Raw genomic sequence first — 21,006 nt, forward strand, 5'->3', positions numbered from 1 at the left:
GTTAGTTAAATATATCAGTTTAGCAAACAGTATTATTGTGGTAGACAATTGACCAGGTCATCAGTACAGTAGTCCATCATTCCCACACTTGATTATTAATATAGTCTTGTACAGATTTCTCTTTTTTCCTGCCCATTAACTATTTATGCATAATATAAATGAATTTAAATATTTGAAAGAATGTGGCCAAAGAATACAGACCATCCTACTCAAATCTTTTCTCCAACAATTTGTTGTAAACTTTTTAACATTACCTTCTCCTCTCCCTGACTTTTCTCAACCAGCCAAGTCAGCAACCAAAGCAACTCAATTGCAGGTCGATTTTTTTTTTTTCTTTTTTTTTTTGCATTTACCCGCAGCCGGGTTGTTTGCCAGTGACAGATGTACATACAAACAGAAACCTACCTGAGAGACGCCTATGTGCTGACTCACTTAAAAAGTAGAGTAGAACATTTGTGGAGCCTACTACTTAAGGTGTGTTTGAGACACAATATTTGCAAGTTTTTGGACCCCAAATACTTGGAATTTCCTACTTTAGAGGTTTTAGGTGCATAACTGTAATATCACAATATTTAGAAAACCAAACATGGAGGCTTGCTCTGTGCACCCTCTGTGTGAGTATGGTCACTAAGACACACGGTACCTAAATCTTTATTTTTTTTAAAATTACAATCTTTGAGTGATCTTTTTATTTTGTATATAAACATTCTACCAATCTAATAAACTTAACTGATATTAGCCAATGGTAAAGTCATTCTGGTGACTTTGGTCACTGAAGGAGGCTAATGTTTTCAAATACCAAACTATGACATATCGTTAATGACTGCCCCCCAGCCTTAGATATAAGCAAGGTACCTGGCACATTTACTCTGGATACACAGGTACATCTTCCCAACAAAAAGGGGAGCAAACATACTCCAAACAAAAATAAGAAACAATACACACATAGGAGCCTGCTTCCTGCTTTTACCTTAAGGGCTGCACAGATATTTTGTGAATTTGAGTGAGAACATGAGGGGAGGGGGTGGAATCTGCGGCTGCAGCTGAACCAATGCCACAGGATGAGATCCCTGATCTGAAGGTGGAAAATGCAACTCTTCATTCCATGTGTTACTAGATGCAAACCTGTATGGATTACAAAAAGAGATCTGCTTTAGAGTTGAATTATATGTAAATCACTGTGAAACACTCCAACTGGGAATGGGAATTACTTTCTTTGTCCCTAACAAATCCCATCACTCCCAACTTCAAAGATACAGAGTAAAATACCTCCCTGGTTTAAAATCTTATCTGGATCCCTGCTACTACCAACTGTTCTTATTCTTCAACAGTTGTCACTAGGCTCTAGTGAAAATAATACAAAACAGTCAGCTCTTCTGCAGAATCTATCCTGTTAAGTTTCAAATCTAGTTTAGAATTAATTGAAGTGCACAGCAGGTCAGACATCTACCTCTGTCTTGGATCGGTAGGCTTAGATGAAAGAATGCCTACAAAAAATGTATAGCTCTAAAACCAGGTGACTAGTATATACCTCATGTATAGAGGCATTACTAGTTTGGGGATTTGTTTTGGCCGCTGTGAATTCAATCCCCACTACCTCTCTAAATAAAGGACTTGGGAGATTTCATGGCATCAATCTTTTAGATAACTGACATTCATTCCATGGTTCACTCATGTTTTTAATAGCTTGGGTTAATGTACCTCTCATGATAAAGGCTCTCCTTCAAGGTAAGAAGGTCAAAGTAATTTCCACTGTCTGAATTGGGCATAAAAGACACTGACAATTGTGAAAGATGGAGAATGCAGCAGCTTGGCTGATCCTGGCTCTCTCACGCAGGGACATCATCATCCTGCTTTGAGAACCTTGCATCGGCTTCGAGTCCAGCAGTGGGTAACCCTCAAGGTAGTGTTTTTCGAATCATAAATCCTTTTTGGTCTAGACACATCTCAAAAATAAGATTTAGATTTCTCTACCCAGCTTGGGGATATGTGCCCTAGTTCCTGCAAGTGCAATTTATTTAAATTCTATTCAGGGTGGTAGAGCATGCTCCATTCCAGGCCTTGGCTATCGGCCAATTCCAGATTTATGGTGGCTGTAATCGCATTTAACTTATTGTTATACTCTTGTCTCTAATTTTCAAAGAAACCTGTAATTTGTAAATACGTTTACCTTTTTAGTCTTTTGTAAAATACTTTACTCTTGCCATACCTTCCTCACCATGTACATTAGCTTAAAAGCGCGGAAAACCATATGAGGCACGTTGTACTTCGCACACTGCATGCTCATTCACATGCATGATAAGAAAATAGTTGCAAGGCCTATGCCTGAAATAACTACTTATAATTTACAGAAAAGCAATGCAACATTACAACAGTCATTTTACATGATTAATTCCTTCTGTTTCACCTATTCGTAGAATAGATACCATTGAAAAATGAGCCACTTCATTGGGTGCATACTTTGACATTTGGCAATTTGAATTCACATGGATTCCAGTGTTCACCTTTCCCAAATTGTGCTAGTTTTTTAAAACAATGTCATCTGGTTACAGCAACTGGTGTATTCTCGGCTGAAAACAAACTTATAATGTCTTTATTTTGTCTTTTCTGCTTCATTGCTGAAGTCCCCATCACTGGTAAGTATTGTGCTGGACGATTATTTATGTATTGGTGATCTGTAACGTATGGGACACTGGCCTTCACTCACTTTCTAAAGCTCTAGCCCCAGGAGAAGCAAGTGGCAGGAGAAAAAGGATTATCATTAATAGGGATAGAAGGCAGAAAACCTAAGATAATGGGTGTGCAACAAGAGGCATCTTTCACAGCTAGATCGTTTTTAAGTTTAGCTTTTATAATTGGAGGGGGGGGGGCTTGCTAAAAAAAAGCCTCTTCTTTAAGGCATTTCTCAATATTCCGTAAGTCTTAGTTTCTGAGGTACATTCTTCCAGAGTTTTGGGCAATGGTGGTTTGTTTTCTGCCACTGTTGGCTGAAGTCAGCCGTTGTTGGGTGACCTGAGATTTCTTGTGTGAATTTTGTGTTTTTTGCGTACGTGATTGAAGCCACTTGCCCACTAAAGTTTGATGTGTGTATGTCGTAAAAAGATTTTAAGGTCTCTTTGATGAATAGAAAGCATGAGTAGAGGTTTGAGTACTGTTGTTATGTGGTCCTTGTTTTAAGGCCAATACCTACAGTGCTGCACAAGTTTGTGATTACTACATTGAGGCTATTGCAGATGTTGATTTAGAGAACATTAAGACTCTTAGTACATTCACGTCTTGATGGAATTCCAGCATTGGGATGATTTTTTTTAAAACAAATCCATTTGACAGTGGTGGTCCTGACTAGCTGACCTTCTGACTATCTGACCTTTCTTATTAGCTGACTAACTGAATTTCTCTGTGTGGGCTGGGGACAAACTGTCAAATGTGATGTTCAAGGTTCATACTTTAAGTATTGGTGATTCTAAAGGTAGGCTGTCTTCAACAAATGTTCTGAAAAATAATTTTTCGATTTGTGAATAGTTTAGGCAGCGGCTGCTGTTTATAAAAATGATGGTAGTGAATGCTGAGTTTTCTCCCGATCAGATTTTTTGCGAAGGAATGAGATATGGGCACAGAGGACTTAAGTTTGTTGACAAACCTTTTTTCAAATAAAAGGGGGTTGGAAAATGCCTTCCATACCTGAAACTAAACTAAGGGTCTGACCAATGTCAAGCTTTCCAAGCAAACTGCCCTGTGTCTGAAATCCTATCCACACCCTCACATTCTAAAAGTAACGCTAAGGGTAATGGCTCTAGTCTTGAAAGGTGCAGAAATGAAATGTTGAAGTTCAAAAGAAATATATATATTTTATCATAGAGTAGGTGTTCATTACATACTCAGTCATGCTTGGGGTATGTTTTGTATTTAGTACTTGAACCATTATGATCATGTGTTGTCTGCGTGAATACTGTTTGGCTCCTGACAGTTTTTATTATAGGCACTTTGTAATGATTTCTAATCACTTATCAGAGCCTACAGTGCAGACAGTTCCATTATATTTCCATTACCGGCAGGGATTGTGTTCTTATCGTAATGCACTTGCCACGTTATCTTGTAAGATCATGTTTACACTTAATTTGCACTAGTCATATACTATACATACTATATGTATGTTTGTGTACTCCAACACAAATGTTCCAAATGGATAAAGTTCACAGTCCCTGGTGATAGCTCTCTTCCCCAGGTTTATCTCAAGAGATTTCAAGACTCCTAAGGGCACAAATCCTCTTTCCAGTTCTCTGGTCAACGCACAAAATTAAACACCTTGTATTCAACACAACTTGGATGCAAGTCCCAACTTCGTAAGACACCAGGTGTACTCACCCTGACAGGTCCTTTTGCACTTCAATTTAACTTTGCGGAGTGTCTTAACATACGCCTGGTGTATTCCTTTACCAGGACATCTATGTGATTTCGTTTTACACACTTGCAAACTTGACTTTGGCCTGGTGTACTCTCCTGCCAGGGCTTTCATGTGATTTCCTTGACATACTTGCAAACCTGGTTACATTCACCTCTATTAGTTCTCTTTTGGTAATATTTCTCGTATTTGAGTGGATTGTGTCCTCCCACGTATTCCTCATCTTTGATACTCGAGTCTGCTTGCAGCTTGCTTCCAACATTTGTTTGCAGTTTCTAGCACTGTGCAGTGTCAAGTCATGGTCCACGGCGCCTCTGACCTCTCTTAGGCTGTGACATTGACTCTGGCATAAGTAGCACACGCAGCGACTGTTGTCTCATTCTGTTTTTCTGCATGCTAGCAAGCTTTGGATGGTTCTTTGCCTCCATGAAATCAACCTGCCTTTCTTCGTTTGAAGTCAAATGATGTCGACACCGAAGACTGGATTGAAGCGGTGCTCCGACTGTGGAACGGAACCGTCCATAATGGACCCGCATTGAATCTGTTTGTGGTGCCTGGTGGTGGACCACAGAGTTGATGATTATGGCTCCTGTCAGTCAATGACGGTGAAGGCCTTGAGAGAGCAAGGTGAAATTCGTGGCTGGTAGCACCCCATCAAAATCCCCTTTGTTACCCCCCCAAAAAGGAGTTCTTCGGATGACTCGGTGGATGTTTCCAGGGAGAAACAGCTCTCAAAACATAAAAGCGCTCAAGATCTGGGTCTTGACACTCGTCTTCTCCCCCCACCTCCTACAAATTCAAAGAAGCGACGCCATAGATTAGTCTTCATCCTCTTCTCCTCACAGAACAGTCACAAGTCCACTGCATCTGACAAGACTGGCAGGAAGTCTGTTGAGTCCACCTCTCATGTGCCAGTGAACCCAGGAAGGAAGTATCCTCGATATATGTTGGAGGAATCTTTAGAAACAAAGGCAGAAGTCAAAATCTTCTTCCTAGACTACTGATAAGGTACATGTTCTGGAGCCCTCAAAGCCCCCGTCAAAGCATCTATTGAAGTCTGTGAGACCCTCAACTCCATCAACGCAGTTATTGTCGCAGACGCCATCAGCGCCTTAGAAGATTTCAAAACCTGTGGTCGTTTTTTCAGAAGCATGAGATTCATTTTTGAGGGGGGGGGAACAAGATGCTCCTTTTGGCTATGAATAGGGTACACCTAATGTACCTGAAGAACTGGTTTGTGAAGAATCCAGAATGACAAATCTGGTTGAGACTTTGAAAGAGGCAGGTGGCCTAGACACTTCGCCTGAAACTTACTTTGCCAACCCAGAGTTGTTGGGTCGTTCTGACCTTTCTTACAGGCAGTGATGAGTAAAGTCACAGAGTTATTTAGGTTGCGGAAAACCAATAGCCATAATAGAAAAGTATAATCTCACTGGCATCCTTGACAGTGGACCCCCAAGAGAGCCTGTAGTGCCCTTTCATATGGCTTTGAGGACAAGAGTATTAGAGAACTGGCTTAGGCCAGACTCCAAACCTGCAGTGAATATGAATTTCACAAATATAGTGCTGCTATCACGACCCTCAGCCCTGATCCCCACTGGCAAGCCCATTGGCCAGGTGGAATCAGGGCTCGGATCACTAATAAGGCATGGCATCCACTTATCAGGCCCTCTTCTTTGGCGCCAGGCTCATCAGTAAGGAAAGACATCTGCTTGAGGAACTATTTTATTTAGGCTTTCAGCCAACATGGAGGCATCCACATAGCTTGATTTCTAGAACCAAGCTATGCAGTCTAGTGTTTTGGGTGTGGTGGCCTAAGGACTACTTTACCTGGACTACTTTACAGTGGCTATTTAAACCACACCCGAACAAGACCACACGCTTTGCGTTACTTTGCTTCTAGCAACGTGACGCTCACCGTGTCCAGCTTTCTCACGAGCCTGGTGAATTCCGGACCTGAAGAAAAACCAAGAACACCGTTAGCAGCAGAATCTTACCCGCATTCATCATCCTTCACTGCTTGCAGCTCCTGGGCAGCTCTGTTGGTGGAGTTCACCGCCCGGATCGAAGGACCTGAGAAAAGGAGAAAGACATAATTAAAGGAGGTAGTGGAGACATTACAACCACAAAGCGCTTAAAGACTTACCTGGTTGGTTGCTTTTTGGCCGGCATAACTCCGGAACTCCATCTTCGCTGGGAACTCACCGCGACCTACGAAAAGAGAAAAGCACAGGTCAGTGAGGACAAGACATCGCTGCGCTACACAAAGCGCCTCCTTACCGCATCATTTGTGGGCGCGGGCGGTCCAGTTACTTCACTGACTGCTGCCCTTGTAGTGTCTTTCAGGTAGGTCTTATTGCGATTGATGGCGTCGTAATTCTTGCATGCCTTTTCTCTGTTCTAAATGTCTTTTTTTTTTATCTCCCTAGGAGCGCGGAGTGTCCGCTTGGAGAACTGGATATGCTGGTTCTAACCGGGATCATCTCCCGGTGAGTACCAGCATATCCAGTTCTCCAAGCGGACACTCCGCGCTCCTAGGGAGATAAAAAAAAGAGACATTTAGAAAAGAGAAAAGGCATGCAAGAATTACGACGCCATCAATCGCAATAAGACCTACCTGAAAGACACTACAAGGGCAGCAGTCAGTGAAGTAACTGGACCGCCCGCGCCCACAAAAGACAACGCGCCCCTGCCCAGAGAGCAGGACGGAGAGCCCACCGATTCCGACAACCAGGTGAGAAGAGAACCTGGAGGGGCTGGAAACACAAAGGAGGTGGGGGAAAACTTGCCTTGGTCGCCCAGTCCTAATATAGTCTTCATTTTCAGGCGGAATCCCATCGACACCGAGACCACACCAGGGAACCATTGGGAAGGGCACCAACGACCAACTGGCTGGGTGGCGTCCCCGTGGATACCAGGTGAGCGTAACAGCTGCCTCTATTGATCAAGAATTCTTAACCAGGCACCTTACACCAGAAAGTCTGGTGGTGCATGCAGCAACTTTGTCCTCAAAGGCCACAGCTGATGACACGGGAATTGATGCCCTGGAAAAGGGGTTCTCAGTGCAGGTAGTATGGCCGTCAAATCGATAAATGCAACTTGTACCTTGGCAAAGTATACCCACAACTTATGAGATGTCCTTGCCTTAGCAGTGGATCACTTTCCTGAGGGTGAGGAGAGAGAATGCTTTTTGAATATGGTGTTCGATGTCAAGGATGCTATGTGTCAGTCACTACTATCTGGTTTAGACTCAGCAGACTTGATCAGCAGAGGAATGGCAGCCAGCACACTGTTCAGAAGATATGCACAAACACAGGAACCGCATTTTATTCAACTGTTTGCAGCTCGGCAACCTTAAAGGTCCAGGCGTCTCGTGAGTCAGGTTGTCGCGTCTCTGTAAGAGTATAACGGTAAAAACCCCAAACCGCTTATACTAGTACGTTTGAGATACTCTTATTAAAGACGAGCGCCAAAACAAGTTCTTTCTCTCAGAGAGATCCGTCGCGCGTAACTCAGAAGCAGATCTGATGGGGATTTATCCCACCAATAAGAAACAGCTCAACTAAACTGTAAATGACAAATGGATTATTGAATATGCCCTGATTTGAAAAAGGCCTATGGCCGAAACACGAGTCATCCACAAGGGCACAAAGTGAAAATAAATCACACCAAGTGATGGTTACAACTTGTGTTGGCGCTTGTCTTTAATAAGAGTATCGCATAAGATTTGCATGCCTTAGAAAGTCTTGTATTGCACCTGATGCTCAGGCCAGCTTGATGGATATGCCTTTTGATGGTTGTCAGCTGTTTGGATTAAAAGTTGATGATAGCTTAGAAAAGCTACAAGCGTCTAAAGCTGCTGTGAAATCTATAGTAGCGGCAATTCCTCAACCAAACAACAACCAAGGGTCCTCTCGGATATGGAGAGGCCAGCCCTTTAGATTTTACTCATCCATCAAAAGGAGAAGGGGCCAATATTCACAGAGGGGCCAAAGGAGAGCTCCCTGTGGTTCCAGAGGCAGAGGAGGTAAAACGTTGCTGTCAGTCTCTGCTGCTTTGCCTTCAGATGCAGTAGCACCTTAAAACCGCTCTGAATCCTTTGCCCAGAAAACTGTGGTGGGAGCCGGCTGTCTTTGCATCTGGAGAGTTGGCGGGGCATAACCTCCGAAGCTTGGCCACTGCAGACAGTGGTCCACGGCCTCAATTTTTTTTAGCAGGCCCCCAGATTGTACCCTGAAAGGCCACTCTGTGTCAGATCTAGATCTGCTCCTTTTATAGGAGATTTGTTCCCTGTTGGAGAAAGGTGCGATAGTTAGTACCTGCAGCAGAGAGGAATCAGTGTTGGTACTCTCCCTATTTTCTAATCCCCAAGGAGGACAGAGGAGTGCGACCCATCTTCGACTTGAGACGCTAGAACAAGTTCCTCATGAAGGACACGTTCAAGATGTTTACTCATTCGCAGATCTTTCAGGCCCTTCGACTCTAGGACTGGTTGGTGTCATTGGACCTGCTGTGTTTGTGATGAAAGTAAGCATCCTGAAAGTACCTAATGTTCAGAGTTGGCTGTTCTCATTACCAGTTTCAGGTTCTTTCATTGGGTCTAACCTCTGCTCGAGGGTCTTCACCAAGCTTACGACAGTGGTGTCATAAAGTCTAAGTAAGGAGAGGGATTCACATCTACCCCTACCTGGATGACTGGTTGATCAGGGTTTATTCTCCCGAACAGGCTCAGCGACATCTCAGTTGGACTTGCCACTTCCTCCAGGAGCTGGGCTTCTCCCTGAACTTCATGAAGTCCCACCTGACGCCATCACAGAATCATCAGTTTATTGGAGCGCTCCTGGATTCTTCCTCTGGAAAATACTTGCCTCCCGAAATGAGGGCTCAAAATCTCTCGCAGATGCTCCACAAATTTCAGAGTGCCCACCATCTTCCGGCCTTTGACTTACTAAGGTTTCTCAGCCTCATGGCATCCTGCATTTTTCTGGTGCCGGAAGCCCGTCTGAGAATGAGATCCCTTCAGTTGGCTCTCAGATCCGAGTGGTCTCAATTCTCCAGCAGAAAGCACAATCTACAAGCAGCACCCATGGACACAGGAGTGGTACCCCACACGATGCCTCACATATGCAACAAAGAAGCAGGGCCAAGTCTGACTAACATGGCTGATGATGTTTCCTCCATAGCGACCTTCACAACCATCACAGCAGCCCATGATTGGATACAACCTGGCCAGCCAATAAGAGGAAGCACCCCCAGCCGGCAGGCAAAGCTGAGCAGCGAAGGCCATATGCAAAGGCCTTTGAGACTCTCTGCAGCTCTGCTGCGAGTCTCAGTTCACACGCAGCACCCAGGGACACAGGTGTTTACCCCCACGATGCCTCACGTGCCTCACATATGCAACAAAGAAGCCGGGCCAAGACTGCCAAACAGGGCGGCGGCTGTCTCCATAGCAACCATCACAAACACCACTGCGGCCACGGATTGGATACAACCTGGCCATCCAATAAGAGGAAGCACCGCCAGGCGAAGCCGAGCAGCGAAGGCTGTATGTTAAGGCCTTCAAGACTCTGCAGCTCTCTGCTGCTTGCTGTTGCTGCCCTGCCCCACCGAAACGCTGTTCTATCACTACTCGCAGACCCCAGGTAAGCCATTTGCCACACCGCAAGACCCGGCCTCGCCTCCTGATGCTCCTCCCTTATCTCCTTGCAATGCACCCCCATGGCCCCCCCAGTCTGCACAGAGCACCCCTCATCCGTCTCTGCACTTCTCCGCAGACTCGTTAGGCTCTGTGCGCGCACTCGCCCACTACCTCCCAAGACCATTGCTAGAGATACCACAAGCCGTAAGGCTTGTTAAGCCTCCAATCTCTACCCACCACCATCATCACACACCATTGCTAGGCTCCCCACACCGGCACCCAGGTTCACCTGACAAGGACCTTCGTCAACACCCCCACTGCTTCCAGCTCGTCGAGACGTTCGCCGGATCTAACTCTTATGTGCAACCACGATGCCCAGTGCAGATGCATGCCATTTTTACAATCAGCAACCAGACTGCCTAAACTGCGCACGCACACATCATTGCGGCTGCACAAATGAACTCACTCTCGGTCGCCAAACCTAGGACACCCTCCACTTGGCTAAACTCACTCACGTATACCAATGCTTCTGGTACTACCGGGCCTAACACTGCTGCTATGCCCACAGCCGACTATCGAAATGGCTCCACTGCCACGACCAGGCCCACCGCCTATAGAATGCCCACTACCTTGACTAACACTAGCTCCACTGCCTCTACATCTACTGCTTCACTGTCTGATTCCAGCACATATGCTGCCAGCCTCACTGTCACCAAACTACTTGATGATGATGCTGGTATGCCTAATATCACAATGCCCTCTGCCACCAGTCGGCCCACTATTCTTGATATACCCAATGACCCTGCTATGCCCACTGCCACCATATTGCCCATTGTCACTGGCATACCCACTGCTGACCATCCAACCAACAAGGCCAAACAATTCAGCTGCACACCTACACAGGCCATGTCACTGCCCTCTGCTACCCAGGCTACTCCACCTACGCCCCCCAAATGTGCCAGCCTCAATGCAGCCCACACCACCACTCCCACCACCTTTACAATGACCACCCCCATTGAGGCCACACTTCCAGCAGCCCCACTCCACCCCACCCAGCACACCACATTCAACGGGGCCCTTACCAACGCACACTCCCTCTCGGCACCCGACCTAGACATATATGACCTAATCTTGGCCCACAACCTTGACCACCTCGGCATCTCTGAAACCTGGCTCCACGAAGCTTCAGACCCTGCCATAGCCCTAGCTCTCCCCCCCAGGATACACCATTTTCAGACCAGGCTGCCTGCTTGCTTAAGGTGGCGGGGTTGCCCTCATAGCAAAAGAGACTCTCCCCATCAGAAAAACAGAAAGGTCAGTCGAATGCAATAGCGACTTTCTTGTCCTCAAACTCAACATATCCTATAATTGCACAATTACGCTCCACATGGTCTGCCAGCCCCATAGCCGACTTCCAGGCACACCTCCTCTCGGACAATCTGAAAACCTCAACCAAGGCCATCCTCCTAGGTGACCTTAACCTTGCACTCAACAACCCTAAAGACTCCTCTAAATCCCTTGCCAATGCGCTCGAAACCCTAGGTTTCAAACAATCCATCACGGACCCTACCCACATTAAAGGTTGCAACTTAGACTGGCTAGCTCACCATAACTGTCCACCCGTCATGAGCGCTAACTCCCCCTCACCATGGACCGACCACCATGTCATTCGGGTTCACTATCTCCTCTCCAAGGAAAGAGCCTCTGCCCACCATGCCCCTCCCAGCGTCGCCTGCTCACCAAAGAAAGGCTCATAGCACACCACCTAGTACCGGCCCGCAGGCCCCCTTTCTCCAGCGACCCTGAGATACTGGCTCAAAAGTACAACACCACACTAAACCAACAGTGGAGGCCATTGCCCCACTAGCTGCCTGTAAAGCCAAGCCAACAAAACATTCAAACGCCTGGTTCTCCCACAAACTACTAAAACTCATTTCTAAAAAACTGACGGCACTCTACATTTGGCAATCCACCCACCTGGACTCAGTCTAACTTGAGTTTAGCAAAGGACTATAAAAAAGCCATGTCATTCAACACAAGCATCACTAACGCAAAGTCAGACTCTAAAGAAATGTTCGCCATCTTCAGGCAACTGGAAACTCCCACTCGCCCCACCCTCCTCATACTATCTCCAAAGATGTAGCTTGATGCACGCACACACAATCAGCCATGCTCATCAAGCTGGACTCCCTCCACAACAAAATCCAGACCAATCAACACATGCTGAACCCACCCAAACAGCCTCACCTAACCTCCCCTAACCATAGGGCTGTTGACTCGCCTCTTTTCACATTCAAAGAGGTCAACAAACTTGAAGTCATCTCCCTCTTGAAAAAGATCAAACCCTCCATCTGTAAAGGGTACATATGCCCAGCCCCACTCATCAAAGACTGTGCAGGCCCACTCGCGCCATTCCTCACCGCCTTCATAAACGCCTCCTTCGCCTCTGGGTCTGTCCCGCTAGCCTCACGGAAGCCTGGATACAGCCTGCCTAAAAAAAAAGACATTACTTGACCCCACTTCCCCCAACAACTACAGACCACTAACCACATTCCCCTTCCTACTAAAAATCCTGGACAAAGCAGCCTATCTACAAGTCCAACAATTCCTTGATCTAACAGCCTCCTTGTACTATGACAGTCCGGCTTCCGTCCTGGCCATGGAAGTGAAACAGCCCTGCTCGACCTAAAAAAACAGATGGATGACATCAGGGACACACGCAAACCTGCCCTACTCCTTCTCCCTAGACCTACCGCGACCTTGTAGACCACGAAATTCTCTGGAACCATCTGTCTTCTGCAGCACACTCATCCCCCCCACACAACTGCCTAGATCACCTCATTCCTCCGAGGTAGAACCATGAGTCTTCTCTGACCATACCTGCGCCAAACCTGACATGCATTGTGGAGTGCTTCAGGTCTCCTGTATATCCCCCACACTACAATATTTTCACCAGACCACTATTCAACATACTGGACTCAGTTGGCATCATCTACACCAACTATGCTGACGATACACAAGTCCTCCTCCCCTTATCGGATAACTATGAGGCAGACGCTAAAACACTCAATTCTGCTTACTCCACCGTCCAAGCCTGGATGGCGGAGAACTGGTAATGCCTGAACAGAGATAAAACAGTACTACTTCTGATAGGACCCAAGGGCGCACTAAAGAAACTAGATAACCTATACTCATCCTTCACTATCGACAACAGCCTTATGCCAGCCTCTGGCCGTAAAAACACTCTGGGTCTACTTAGACTCCAACCTCTACGTGTCCTGGCAAGTCAGCGCCTTTGCGTCCTCTGCAGCCTACACCAAACTCCTAAATGCAGCCAAACACTTCCTGACCACCGGAAACTGCCTTACCATCGCAAGACCCATAAATGGGTCTAGACTATTGCAGTCAGACCCATTGCCAGACTATTCTTCACCGGTACATCAGCAAAACAACTGGAGAAACTCCAAACCATCCAAAATAATGCTCTGTGCTGCTACAGGCATCCCCAGAAGGGAACACATATCGGCAAGAAGGCAAGCCCATTGGCTACCCATCAGAGAACGTGTCCTCTTCAAAACACTTGCCCTAACCCACAAGTGCATCAACCACAGAGCCCCACTCTACCTTTCGCAGAGAGTAAACTGATCCCACCAACCAGAACACCTTACGCTAACCGCCTTATAGAACCTAAAGTGAAACTAGCCAGAGGGGGCGGTGCCAGCTTCCCCTTCAGTGCTGCAAGGCAATGGAACTCCAGACTTTGCATCAACCTTCTAGAACTCAGGGCAGTCAGACCCACGCTGATGGCCTTTCTGCCCTTGGTACGGGGAGAAAATGTCCTGATAATGACAGACAACACAGTGGCCATTTACTACCTTAACAAGAGAGGGGTGTACGGTCACTACCTCTGTGCAAAGAAGCAATGCAGCTCTGGTTTTGGGCGCGAAGAGAAGGAATCTCTCTGCTGGAAGTTCATCTAGCCGGAAAAGAAAAGACAGCGGTGGACGCTCTGAGCAGGCACAGCACGATCTCCCACGAGTGGGAGTTAGCTCAGCTTGTCCCTCTGGAGATCTTCGCTCTCTGGGGAACCCCTCAAGTTGACCTGTTCTCAACCAGTGTCAACAGGAAGTGCAACCTGTTCTACTATAGGGAATTTGGTGGTGGACTTGGAAATTCCACTTCTGTATGCGTTTCCGCCTGTCCCAGTCATTCCACATGTCATCAGAAGGTTTGGGAAATCTTTGAATCCTCATTGCTCTAGATTGGGCCAGCCGAACATGGTACCCAACCTTCTAGAAAGAGAGTAGACTTGCTCTCACAAGAGGGGGGGTGGTGTCTCCTCCTTCATGCAGAAATCAATACTCTGAATCTTCACGCCTGGTTTCTGAAAGGGTAAGATACAGAGATTGGTACCTTCCGGAAGACGTGATGGAGATATTGATTCGGCCAGAATGCCAGCAACAAAGTCTCTGCACCTCTGCAGTTGGAACAAATTTTGCAGTTGATGCAGGGAAGAGATTCTTTATCCTTTCAGTTGTAATACATCTAATGTATTATCTTGTTTGCTCTATCCAACCCATTTAGGGCTCCAAGTCACCACAGTAAAAGGATACCTGGCAGCCCCTTCTATTTTTAAGCATTCGCCGGATCAAGGCTTTTATTTCAAGGTCTCTATTGTAATCCAATTCTTGAAGGGATTGATGAACCTTTTTCTACCTGGTCCCTTTTATGATACCGGTTTGGGATTTTAATCTGGTATTAAGACATTTAATTGGTATGCTTTTCGAGCCTATGCATTCTTGCCCTCTCAGAATGCTAACTCTTAAAACTGTCTTTTTGACTGCAATAACATCAGCCCGCAGGGTGAATGAGCTGCAGGCTCTTTCCGCCAAATCACCTTTTATGTCTTTCTTTGAGGATAAGGTGGAATGCGTCCATAACGTTTACCAAAGGTAGTAACTGAATTCCACCTAACACAAAAAATAGTGCTATCTACCTTCTATCCACCTCATCACCCCTCTAAGGAAGAGAGATTGCACCGTTTAGACCCAAGAAGGGCTTTAAGTTTTTACATTTCAATAATGGCAAAAGTCAGGCAGAATGATCAACTTTTTATAGGCTACTCAAGCCATAAGTTAGGGTTAGCTTTCAGAAAACAAACTATTTCATGTTGGATAATCATGTGCATTCCAGAATGCTATTCTCTAGCCGCCAAGGACCTGCCTGATGGATTAAGGGCACATGGCTACTTCGGCGCTTGAAAGATGGGTACACGTGCAGAATATCTGTAAAGCGGCCACTTGGTCATATTTACACACCTTCAATACATACTAATGTCTTGACTGTCCAGTAACAAGGCCAAATTTGGCAAAGCTGTACCACACAGCATCAATCAATAACAATTCTCAGCACCCACTTCCTTATACTGACTGCTTTGTGAGTGTATCAAAGATGAGGCATATGTGGGAGGAACATCCACTCAAAAGAACATTTTCTGGGGTAAGTAATTTGTTGTGCTTTCATTCACTTCTGTCCTTTATTGTTCCTTGGTAGCGTTGCCGAAGTGCCCCGGTGTCCGAATCTCCCTCCTTAGGACTTGCTGGCTTTCTGTGGTGTTGTTTGGTTCCCTCACAGTAAACTGGAAGCAGTGGTTCGATGTCCCGCCTCCACCTCGCAGACTCACCGGCTTCAACCAGCCTGCTTCCATGTCCTTTGTGGCTCCTGCCTGGTCGCTGTACTTTTCTGTGTGCAGGCGGCGTAGGTGCTGCTCTTGGTTTCCCGCGACCACCAACCAAATTTGCCTTTTTATTCTGGTGCAGTTCTAGCGTGGCAAACATTCTCCTGCAGCCTTCCTCCTTCTGCCTTCCCCTTGAGCGGGCTGGCTCCACATACTTCTCTTCAGCGGTACGGTAGTGCCTCTGTCGCTGCAGCAAGGACGCATACTCTCTTCCTCCATTCAGTTCTGCCTTTTAAATGTCCTGGTACCTATCGTACGCTCGAAACCATCAGAGCGCGTTCTGCACTTCAGACTCATGGATCCTCATTGCCCCATTCAGCCTCTTCGTCTCAGTATTCTCGGCTGTTCTTGGTTTTCTTCTCACATGATACTAGAAGAGGTTATCAGTAGGTTTTGTGGGTAGTGGGAGGGAACTTTTACAATAAGCCATAAAAGCTTGAGATATGGGGTATGCATCCCTCAAAGGGAAAGTGTGGTACATGTCACCTGATGATGCCATGTTATCCCTCAAATAGCCACCACCAGGGTCAGGTAGTGACTGCAGTCCCCTGGCCAGAGTGTTGACATTATCAGATTCATCACAGAAGGCTCTGCATATGGTTGGAAGAGCCAACGCCGAGCTTTCTATGAGTTGACTTTGTATAGGCATTAATACATCACAAAGAATATTGCTGTGTCTTGAATAACTCTACCGGTTGACATTTACAGGGCCCATAGAAAATGTTTCACGTCTTGCTTAAGTTGAATGTTCCTTTTAAAAGGTAAGCCATTTTAATGCTGCTGCACACACCCATGTAACAGTTCAGTGATCATCTACATTGCGAGTGAAACAGCCCATGTAACATCATTGATGTGCAGCTTGGTTTTTGACTTGTATGTTCGTCTGTCATATCCAACAGACAGATGCCTACCATTGACCCAAAGCCTCTTTGCTGATCATGATTTTTAGAGATCAAGTTGTTGTTTTTGATATTGCATCTCATTTATCCTTTCCAGTATTATTGCATTAAGATTGTCTGTTAGTTGGATTGATGAGACCGGGTTGCATTTTTAGCAGGTGTTTTTTTTAACTTATTTGCGTTGTTTTGGTAGTCACCACCTTTGATCATGCCAGCAATTGAAATATGCCTCTTTAAGCATTTCAATTTGCATGCAGCAACAGCTAGACTGTTGAATGGTTTTGGCTTTTGCTGTGCTTACCCACGGGCGGGCTCTGGTCACTTCTAGACTGATTTGCTTTTTGGTTTTGGTCGCCACATCCAGGACTATATTCTTGTTTTTCCCCATGCAGGCCATGGGCTTCTCCGGTCCTTTAGTCCCTTCTTGGGCTATGGGCTTCTCCGGCCACTTAAGTTAGTTGCTCTTGTTCAACCCACAGTGGGATATGGTCTTGGTCTGCCCTTTTTTGGGCTCCGCTGACCATTCGTTTTTGTTCAGTTTCATTCACCCCTTCCTCGGGAATGCTTTTGGTTGCTCCTTCTTGGGATATGGGCTGCGCTGGCCCCTTTGTCCATTCGGCTTTGTTCACTACTTCCAGGGGTATGCTCTCAGCGAGCCCTTTTCTGGCTACGGGCTCCACTGGCTCCTTGGTTTGCTCAGCTTCATTCACCACTTCCTGGTGTATGCTCTTGGCCAGCGGAGCTGCAGACTCCGCTGGCCCCTTCTGTCTCATGGCTTCGAGCAGTCTCGTCCTGCAGGGAGCACCAGAGTCCTTGCGTTAGGATGCCAGTACCTCTATCCTTCAACCATGGTCGTACTTCTTGCCTCAGCAGCCACTCTCTGGCTTGAGGTTCCATCTTCATCGAAGCTACAGTGTTCTCCATGCTGTCTTCTAGATCCACCCACCACAACATCTGTTGGGTACTCGTAGAGTCCTCTATGATACTGTTACTCCCTTTCCATTGGCTGCTCTGCCCCCTTGCTGCTGTGCTTCAGCCTTTAGTTCCCTTCTGGAACAGGATAAGAAACTTGATTGGTGCGGGTTCCTTCCAAGTTGGTGGCGGAAAATATAGGTCTGAACCGAGCCTTCCACATTAAAGGGCCTTTATAAATACTTGCTCTGTTTGCTTCCCATATAACCAATGAACATATTAGACATATGGAGAAGGAAAGGTTGGGTGGTGCTCCTCTTTGGGCATTCCTTGTCCCCAGAGGGGAGTCGCCCCCAGTGGACTCTCGCTTGCTCTGTCCTGCTAGGCATTGTGTTAAGTAGCAAGCTCACCACCCTAGTCCCAAAGGGGGCGGTTCCCCTTTGGGGAGAGCAGATGAATTATTTGGATTAGTAAGTGTCCACGTTTGGTCTCCTGTTAGGTTCCTCACATAGGTTTGGCTACACATGTGTTCTCATGAGTGTAGAAATTTGCTTCACCAGAATCCCCATTCTAATAAATTGTATCTGCATTTTTAACACTCAGGAAACTTCTTTGATTGTGAGTTTCATTCAATGACTTGCCCCCTCCCCCCCTCCCAATCCATTTTACCTAGGCTCCTTTTCAAAGCTATCCCTCTGGCGAGAGACAGCTGGTAATTATTTTCAATTTAGTAACGTGTGTGAGGTCACCAACCGTACACATGAGTATTATCCAACATGTTCAGGATGCCTCTGACGACAATATATGCCTGCTCTACCGCCTTCAAGCAGGGGATTGTCTGCGAGCACAATGCAAGACTACATTCCTACTGTAATACACACTTCTGTGATCCCTCTGCCCTCAGTATATTCTGCATTTCCCTGTATGACACACTTCTATGATGCTTTTGACCATGTCGTCAGCATTGGCACTGAAAATCCCTTAGATGACACTTCTGTCCACAACTATGCCACTCTAAAACATGTTCATTTGTATTTTATTTATTTGTAAAGCGCTCCCAGCCCTGGGGCAACTGGGCGCATATCTTAGATATTACAGCTCTTAAAGCAATACACTTACAAAGGATAATAGTTACACAGTATAGTAGGTTACAGCAAAGTATGCAGGACACATAATTGAATGCAAACAAGTACAGGAGGTATAAACGCGGCCGCGGCCATGCTAGTGAGAGCCAAGAGGCGACTGGCAGTCAAGGTCATGCAACCAAAGTTTGAATAGGTGGAAGGAGGGTTCAGATCTAATGGGCGTCGGGAGCGTGTTCCAAAGCTTTGCCGCCTGGACAGGAAAGCTTGAACCCCCTAAATTCTGCAGCTTAAATCTAGGAATGGACATGGTGTTGGCTTGGGCCGATCTTAGTGGCCTTGAGGAAGTGTGAGGCAGGAGTTTGTTGGAGAGGTAAGCTGGGGCAAGGTTGGCTCTAGCTTTGTGTTTTAAGGCTAGAGTTTTGAGGGCGATTCTGTGTTTGACAGAAAGCCACTTGAGATTGCGTCTTGTGTCGGAGATGTGTGACTTCTTAGGGATGTTAAGGGCAGCCCTGATAGCGTTGTTCTGCGTCACTTGAAGTTTGTTCATGTTTCTAAGGCTAGTCCCTAAGAAAAGAGAGTTACAGTAATCGATTTTGGACATGACGAGCGTTCTGGCGAGGGTAATGCAATTAGGTGTAGTCGGGAAAGGCCTACAAGCGGTGATTAGCTTGCAAGTGTAGGCAGATGCTGCAACTCGGCGTTAGTTTGTCTGTTGAAGGAAAGACTGTCGTGAAGGTAAATACCAAGAGTTTTAGTATTGTTAGAGGCCGTAATGGTGTTACCGTCAATAGTGAAGGATTTGAATGAAGGGTTCAGTTTGTTCAGTCTAGTGTGTGAGCCAAGTATTAGTATCTCAGTTTTCTCATCATTTAAGCACAGTCTGTGGTGTGCCATCCAGGCTTGGATTACTGAGTAAATTCCGTTAAGGACTTTGGAGTCTTCAAAGTGATTTCCTGAGATTGGGATTAATATCTGGGTGTTGTCGGCATAGTTAGTGTACGAGACACCCATGTAATCCAGAATATCGAATAGTGGCTTAGTAAAGGCATTATAAAGCGTAGGGGATACGCATGATCCTTAAGGGACCCCACACAGTACAGGAGACGGTTCAGCCAAGGCTGAGGATGAGAAGACTCTCATAGTTGTGTTAGCAAGGAAAGACCTAATCCAGGAGGTGGCGGAGTCTGAAAAGTGTGCGGCTGATTTTAGGTGTTGGCACAATATTTGGTGGTTTACAAGGTCGAAAGCCGCTGATAGGTCAAGTAGTAGTAAGAGTGCTAGTTTGCCCTTGTCTTCATAATGCCAGTGCCATAATGTACCTTGCCCCAAGTACATACATGCACATGCCTATGCACAAACACAAATATATCCATGCCAACTTTTTTGTTTTGTTTGATCCCTTAGCGGGCTACTCTGCTGTGTCCCCCTGCTCTGCCTTCCTCCGATCCTACAGAGAAGTATCAAGTGATCAAGTTTCAGAGCCCCTGCCACCATCTCGTCTTCCTCCTCCCTCTACTCTCTCCTCTACCTCCGGCCTCCTGTGGCCACCTCTCCTCCCTCTTTCTCTTCTCTGTTCTCCCCAGACGAGGTTTCTAGACGAGTCCGATCTATGAAAGTCTCGTCAAAACAGGTTCTTCCCTGTTCTTCCAAAACCATCAAGGACCACATTGACGCCCTCGCTCCTGCCCTGGCTGACTTCTGCAACCACTCCTTCGCCACTGGATCCTTTCCTTTCCCCCCTGAAGCACTCTTGTGCACCCTCTACTCAAGAAAACCTCTGCCGAACGCTCCTGCCCGGCTAACTATTGGCCGATCACCATCACTCCTTTCCTGGGAAAAGTCCTGCAAAAGCTGGCCATCTCCCAGCTTAATCTTCACACTGAATCTGTTGGTTGTCTCCATGACCATCAGTATGGCTTCAGAGCAGCCAGAAGCACGTAACCCTCTCTCCTGAACATCCGTGAAGACCTGCTCTAACCTTGCTTTGTCCTCATTTTACTCGATCTCTCTTCTGCCTTTGACACGGTCAACCATGCCACCCTGCTCAATCGTCTCTGTGATAACCTGGGTATCGCCGATCAGGCCCTGGCCTGGCTGACCTCGTTCCTCTCTGATCGACCCTCCCAAGTCCAACTTGGGTCCTTCCTTTCCTCTATCTTACTCTCTACCTCTTCTTCTGTCATCTCTGACTGTCTTCTATCAAGGAGTGGTGTGCCGCCAACCATCTCTGCCTTAATGCCAGTAAAACAGAGATTCCCCTCATCGGCACATCTGCACCCTTCTTTCCTGTCACTCTCTGCCGGCCTCCCTTGGCCCTCTTCCTGCTCCCACCT

The 21,006-nt window shown here is 46.4% G+C and overlaps 1 protein-coding gene across 18 annotated transcripts in view; it reads left to right on the plus strand.

Moving 5' to 3' along the window:
- Window positions 1-21,006, plus strand: part of PTPRK (protein tyrosine phosphatase receptor type K) — a 1,571,968-nt gene that overhangs the window by 1,362,199 nt on the left and 188,763 nt on the right. The window lies entirely within an intron of this gene.

The sequence above is a fragment of the Ambystoma mexicanum genome, chromosome 4q (assembly GCF_040938575.1).
Source record: "Ambystoma mexicanum isolate Mex_15411 chromosome 4q, UKY_AmexF1_1, whole genome shotgun sequence".
Lineage (NCBI taxonomy): Eukaryota > Metazoa > Chordata > Amphibia > Caudata > Ambystomatidae > Ambystoma > Ambystoma mexicanum.